The 7498-nt window shown below is 45.0% G+C and overlaps 1 non-coding gene and 1 pseudogene across 1 annotated transcript; both read right to left on the bottom strand.

Moving 5' to 3' along the window:
- Positions 1-2281: 2281 nt before the first annotated feature.
- LOC136466749 (protein SCO1 homolog 1, mitochondrial-like) lies at positions 2282-6760 on the bottom strand (annotated as a pseudogene).
- Positions 6761-6846: 86 nt separating this feature from the next.
- On the bottom strand, positions 6847-7043 carry LOC136468183 (U2 spliceosomal RNA). The gene has a single exon (XR_010761719.1). It is a non-coding gene; the product is annotated as a U2 spliceosomal RNA (small nuclear RNA).
- Positions 7044-7498: the final 455 nt, after the last annotated feature.

Raw genomic sequence — 7498 nt, 5'->3', positions numbered from 1 at the left:
TCTTCCTTCTCCTCCCTTCTCCTTCTCCTTCCTTCTCCCTTCTCTTTCTCCTCCCACCTCCCTTCTCCTCCTCCCCTTCTCTTTCTCCCCTCCTCCTCCTCTTTGTAGGGCCGGGCCGGGCCAGGGGCAGGGCACCGTGGCCGGCCTCCTCCTCCTCTCTGCAGGGACAGCCACCGAGGGGCGGTGTGGGGCCGGGGTGGCGGCGCGGGCCGGGGCGGCGTGGGGGGCGGGGGCCGGAGGGCGCGGGGGCGGGGCCAGCCGCCGAGGGGCGGCATGGGGCGTGGCGGCGAGGCCGGGCGGCGTGGGGTGCGGCGGCGTGGGCGGGGGGACGTGGGGCGCGGGGGCGTGGCCGGGGCGACGTGGGGCGCGGCGGCCGGTGCGGCGGCGCTGGCGCGGGTGAGGGGCGGGCGTGAATGAGGAAGGGTTGGAGGAGGATGGGCCGTGGGCCCTTATTCCAGAAGGTTTTTTTTTGAAATATCCTTTGCCGAGTGCTGCGGCCTGGCACTCGGCAAAGGCCCTCTTTGCCGAGTGTGAGGCATGGCACTCGACAAAGTATTTTTGTTTTTTTTTTAATTTTGATTTCAAATTTTTTTTGTAGACCTTATCTATTGTTTACAAGCACATGTTAAAATTTGGGACCTTTTTATAACTTTTTGCTATATTTCTTGAATTAATTTTGTTTACTTGCATTTTTTTCGAAAAAGTAAATTTGAACTGCAGGTGCATGAAATAATGAAATGTAGCCATTCAAAAAATGATAGTCATGTTGTAGAATGTATTTTGAGGGCGCATGCAGGAACTCACCCAAAATTTTGAACGCCTTGTTCGCCAAACATGACGACCCGCTTGTGGTCGGAGTGTATTTAAATTATAGAAAATGCAAACGAAGTTCGAAATTCACGAAACTTGTCGAGGTGTCGTGTGATCGCATGTGGAGGCTATGATAAAAATTTGAGAAGGTTTCGAGCAAGTTGCGACGTCGGATGCCTAAAACCCAGACATCTCCACATGCGATCACAAGACATGCCGAGTGCCATGCCTGACACTCGGCAAAGAGGGCCTTCGCCGAGTGCCAGGCCACAGCACTCGGCAAAGGGCCTCTTTGCCGAGTGTCAGGTTAAGCGCTCGGTAAACATTTTTTTAAAGATGGTAACGGCGTGGGCGGGGTAGGCGGGCAACTGACGGGCATTTTGCCGAGTGCGCTCTTTGCCGAGTGTTGCGCTCGGCAAAGAGTGCCTTTACCGAGTGGCGTGCTTTGCCGAGCGCCGGGCACACTGCGGCACTCGGCAAAGCCACTCTTTGCCGAGTGCAATTATTTGCCGAGTGCAACACTCGGCAAAGAGTGACTTTGCCGAGTGCCCTATTTTCAGCACTCGGCAAAGCATGCGGCATTCGACAAATTTTGCTTCTTCCGTAGTGGTAGTCGCGTATGCTTGCTTACACGGGCACGGGGCCAATGGGCCACCGGTCATGGATCCACGGAGAGATTAGGGATAGATCGATTGGAACTCAGGAAGGCACGATGCCATGATGGCCAAGCGCAGGACGACGGGTTGTAGCCTCGCAATGCAGCGCGAAGGGTACATGAAACGTCGGCACATGTACCGGTTCAGCTATCAACAAATATACATTCAAAGTTTCAGACGTCATGTTCTTCTTCTTCAGAGCACTTCAGAGTAGCAGCTCGCGATCCCTTCAAAGTATTCATGGCAGAGGGTGATTTAGAGGGGAGAGTTGCTGGGAAATTGAGGTATGGCAAGCGCCATACCTTGCCATACGGGAAGCTCCGCCCCTGCCAACGGGTAGAGCTAAAGCAAATTTGAAGGAGGTGTGTTTATCATGTGGGTGCGTAGATAGATTTTATCGTGAGTAGTGAATATGGTAAAAATTTAGCTATAGTTATTGTTTTTTTTTGTCGGTGCCGCATCCACAAGTCATTATATATAGCAAACAAACACGTGGGGAACCGCGCTTTATTTGCCAGGGCTAGCCGAACAAAACGACTGGGCCCGTTCAGGCAAAGGCCCTCAACGGATGTTACCTACCCCTCCATTTCAAAATATCTATCTTTGCTTCCGAGAAACAACTTTGATAAAATATATATTAAAAAATATTAATATTTATGATACATAATTAATATCATTGAAAAGATCTTTGAATCTAGTTTTTTAATAAATTTATTTTGAAGATACAAATGTTACACGTATTTTCTACAAATCGAATCAAACTTTTAGCAAAAAAAACTAAAGTGACAGATAATTTAGGGACACAGAGAGTGGCCGATATCAGTAGGCGAGGGTAGGCCCGTTTACTCGACCTGTGAAATTCCTGCCATGCGTTACAAACGGCGAGCGGGAAGAACAAAAATAAAAATAAAAAGGTTTTCAGAATGGATGGGCTCTTTGTCATATTGAGCTGGTATATGAAGATTCAAATAAAATTACATTCAGCAATGAACAGCAATCCAAGTTGTCAGCACAGAAGTTTGCCACGACAAAAACGTGCACCGGAATCTGCTGAAATAAACTGCAACGAGATTCAAATATCATCAGAAATTAACAAGCAGCAGTTATCGTCACATGATCTTGCGTTGTGTCATTTGGTCTTTGCTTGCTTCGACAAAACTCTCGTAGAAATTCAGAAACAAGGCTGACACTGCAGAGTGGCATTCCAACTACTGTTACTTGTGCTCTTTAATTTCCTTAATGATACCGTCAGCAAGGGAATCTGTATCATAGTTCTTGCCATAAAACTTGACAAACTTCATCTCTGGGTTCATCAGGTACCTGGAAAAATGAGGAACCAATCAGTCAGTGTTTTGACAGAACATATTTGTATTGAATCTATCATAATGATAGCACATAGCAGTAACATCAATGAGTTCAAGCAGGATAAAACTACAAGCCAGCATGTAAAAGCATGTAATTTACAGTATCCAATATCACAAAATTTCCTACTAGATACTCACTGGAGCCTCGCAAGATAATATTCAGAATTGGTTAAAAAAACAATAGCCAAATTAGCGGGTTTCTTCATTTTAGTTTGCATGCTGTAGGTATGCCATATCTTAAAATAATAAAATGACTTGAACTAGACCATCCCAATTGCAGAACATTATCAAAATCAAAATTAGCTAATGCCCAAAGCCATTGTACAAGATGGAGGAGATTAGAAATAGCATACATGACAATTGAGTGATCAACAAGGTAGTCAGAACCCTCCTCCTCTGTCTTCATATAGTAAACTCGGTAAGCACGTGCAACTTGTCTTACTTCATCTGTCGTGCCCGTGAGTCCTATCAGATCTGGATGGAACTCTGTGAATCACAAATAGTTCATCAGCAATGAGCAATCAAAAGAATAAGATACTGCAAAATAATAAGAGATCAAAGGGCTACAATATTGAATGATTACAAGCATTAAGAACTAAGGGACAATTGCAAGCACACACCTTTAACATAGTCCCGAACCTGCTCAACAGTATCTCTTTCAGGATCAACTGTAATGAAAACTGGCACAACATCCAGTTTTGCCTTTTCCTCTGCATATAAGAACATATTATAATGACTGAAAAAATATGCTTAACTTAAACTGTCTACTAGGTCCACTTGGGCGCTTCAGTGGAAATTTTCACCAAGTCCAGTCAAACAAAAATACATAACCTTATATGTACATCTCATTTTGGCTTGCCCATTTACCCAATTATTTGCGTACAATAATATGCCTTCTAGTTTCTAAGTGACAATATAATGCATATTATTGATAGACAATAAGCAGACACAACAGGATCTATGAGGATTCTTATATCCAAGGATCAAAAGAATCAAATTGACTTACTAATTTTGTCAATCGCGGCAGCCATTTTCTGGAGTTCATCTGGGCAAATGTCAGGACAGTGTGTAAATCCAAAATAAAACAGAGTCCATTTGCCCATGAAATCCTTTTCAGTAACAGGTTTTCCATCATGATTCAGAAGCTTGAATGGGCCACCAATGGCTGCAGTGCCTACTGATTGCCCAGGCTTCACAGCACTTGTTCTATTCTTCAATTCTGGGTAAGATGGAAGAGAAAAAAAATGACAAGATAAACAGCTATCAGAATTCAAGGAGCTAATACCTTCCTACTTCAGATAAATACTTCCAAAAGACACGTGTCCATTTGAAAAAAAAAATAGGGAAAGGTTTGAAATGTTCGCTAAAATAGTAAATGGCCATCTGTTTCTGAACCAGAGGGTAATGATTTTGTCATAGTGCAATGGTGTCAAAACAAAAATACAGTTTACAATATAAGATACAATTGGCACAAAGTCTTCTGACAATGGTTCCACCGTCCCTATAATGGTTTCTGGCTTTTTGCTGATGTCATTAGGAAGCATGGAAAGAGGAACAGACACCTTTATATTGTTTGTTTAACAAGCTTAGTTTTCTGTTCAACTTTTTTATAACTGCTTAAAAGCTATGCATTTGTATTTACAGAAAAGCTAACAATAGTACGAAAATGCAAGCAGTGGTTACAAATGAAAATGCACACGAATCATTGCTAACCTATTTTTCTCATTAGTGTAGACTGTGGCCAAATTTGTTGTTAAAAGGCAAGCCATGTAAGGCAGGGCAAGCTTAGGCAACTGGCTGAGTTATGGTTCTCCATTTTGCATACAGCAATGAAGAAAGAATTGATGATTGTCAAGGAACGTATGAAACATAGAGTGGTCCTTAGCTTGCTCAATCATGGAGGTCACAAATGCAGTAAGGTGTCTCCTGCTTTAATGATTTCATTCATTGATAGTAACCATCTTTTTCAACAAAACTAAAAAGAGAATTTTAAGAGATGTATATGCTCAACAGAGATTTTATGGAAGGGAGTTTCTAGCAAATCACCAATACAACTCCCCCAATAGAGTTGTATATTGGGGTGCACCGATATTGTCTTCTACATTTATTGGGGAGATGCTTTTGCAAATCACTAATACGGTAATTGGGGAATGGGGGAGCTATTGGGAAAGGTCCATCTTTCCCTCTATTTGAGGGGAGTTAGCGCGAAATATTGGTGGTCACCATTAAAAAGGGATGCGAAGGGGGATCTGTTGGAGCAAGAGGGAAAAACTCAACTCCCCCAATACATTTTTTTTAAGGAAAGGGGATCTGCTGGAGATGCTTTTATATGAAAACGCTGAGATAGACAATGCTAGACATGAAAAGTAGGTTCTTGAAGAATAGATAAAAGCTCTAAAATTCCTAGTTCAGCACTCATAATAAGTGGACATAACAATAAACATGAGACAATGTGTTGATTGTGTGAATAATGCATTCCAGAAGCATCATGTTTTAGTAAGTAGGTATGTTGTATGTAGCCAGGTGCAACATTCATGCAGCCAAATCAGAAGCTATTAACATTGGGAATTAGTGACAGAGAAGCTGATACACTACACATCTACAATTTCAATTTCATTTTACATCTAACAGTTGACCACCAGCATGACACTTGAAGACACAAGGGTGCATGTCGAAACAACACCCACAGGCCACAGAAACCTTTGTTTCCAGAGCAACATCCCGAATAGCCATGGCATAACATTTTAGAAGATATTTTGAGTGGACTCAAGCATACGAATTCAGGATTAGACAGTTCAATAGTTATATGAAACAGCAGATATGGTAAAGTGGAGATATACACTAGATTGAACTACCACTTGAAATAACTTTGGAAACACCTAGTTACTGGACTGAACCCATGCAAACTATCCACCTAAACACCTCAAGATTTGTTTACTGATTGCCAACATAAACTTTTCGGTTTGGCTAACTGATTTTGGTATTTACTCCACATCCAATATGCCTTGGTACAACAAAGACATTGAAAGATCTTCCTATGCACCGCTAAATGCAGTGCCAGCATAACAGCAAACAACAACTCACCATAGTAATCTACCTTCAATGTGACGCTTCTTTTCTTTGTCGTAGTACACAATTATCCCTCCTCCAGTCACGAGCAGTAGTAGAAAACTGAGCCAAGACACCGGCTGCAAGGAAGTAGCAAGTGCATAAATAAAAATGACCTAACAGTCTAGAAACAAGGTTTCGTGCCATATAAAACATTTTAGAGAAATCACGTTTAATTGCCCTGCATAAGGAAGGATCAAGTAGCATTTGGTACTGCAATCCATGACTCACCCCTCCGCGGACGGCTTTTCCGGCGTCCGCTTGCTCAGATTTCCCAGACTGGCCACCACCCCCTCCCTCGCCGCCCGCACTGCCCGCCGGAGGCGGTGCAGGGGGCTTCGACCCGCCCTGCGTCGCAGCCGAGGCGTCGCTGGCGAAGAAGCGCGCGCGCCCCAGGAACCCAGCTCCGAACATCTCAGCGCCACTCCCACAAGGGCGAGCGGAGATCCATCGCTCGAAGGAGGACGGGGGAGAGCCGCCGAGTACCTGAGGCAGAGCGCGACCAGGAGGGGGAGGCTGGGAGAGAGCGCTCGCGAGAGGAGCGTGCGGAGATGGGACGCGCGGCCTCTCATCGCCGCCTCACTCGCGGCACCTCGCCGGATCGGGAATTGCTTCTGCTGCGGGAAACGGGGTGCTCGTCTCCGCGAGCTCGCGAACGCGGCTGCGGCGGCGCCGTGGGTTTTGAGGGGCTTTTCTATCTATCGAGTGGTTTCGCGCTGAGATGTCACAAATAAACGAATTAGGAACACGCATTACAACCTTATTAATTCTAGAAATCATTTCACTCAAATTTAGCTTTACAACAATCACTAGAGTTTAGCTTAACTTGATATCTTAAGCCCTGCATGAACAAAGGCTAATTTGACTTTTTCAGCCCAACTAAACTTTTAAGTTCAATTTGGTATTGGTTGGGGTGCGCCAGGCCCTGCCAGCAGTGCAACGGCTGGGCGACGCTCGAGGGGCCCAGTGGCAAGCCACTGTGGTGGCCCCTCCCCCACAAAAAATAAATTTAATATCGAAGTGGGCACATGGCCCACATATCAGATATTAAACTGATAAGAACAGATACTACACTTGATCTTAGCCAAAAGGCCGAGAAAGGTATGAGTTGGGACGGAGCCCTGCGCCTTCTTTTATAGCTCGTTCGACCGCCTCACCCGCCTTCAGCTAGCGAGGTGGTCCTATCTGCTGGGGAACTGGAAGCGGGGCGGAGCTGCGGAGCGCAGCTGTGGCTCAGCCGTTCGAAGTTGGATGTCTTCTCGCGGCCCATTACGAAGGTTGCAGCCCACGCTGCTCGGACAGCCCAGCAGGTCGCCTTCTGCACTAGTACTCCGTAGGACAGGATGGACTCCGATCCGATTTTCCCTCATCTGCTCTCTCAGTTGCAACGAGATGATAATCACCAACCGAGGAAGCGACGATCCTAACGATGGTTCCTAAGCTCGAGTTACTGACTCACTTTGTCTTAACGATGGTTCCTAAGCTCAAGTTACTTGACTGACTTGTAAAACTTTATATAGGTTTATTGCATCAACATCTCAGCATTTTCCAAGCTAGTTT

The sequence above is a fragment of the Miscanthus floridulus genome, chromosome 7, assembly GCF_019320115.1.
Source record: "Miscanthus floridulus cultivar M001 chromosome 7, ASM1932011v1, whole genome shotgun sequence".
Lineage (NCBI taxonomy): Eukaryota > Viridiplantae > Streptophyta > Magnoliopsida > Poales > Poaceae > Miscanthus > Miscanthus floridulus.
Note: the sequence above shows the minus strand (reverse complement) of the source record. Positions and strands in the feature narration are given on the sequence as shown.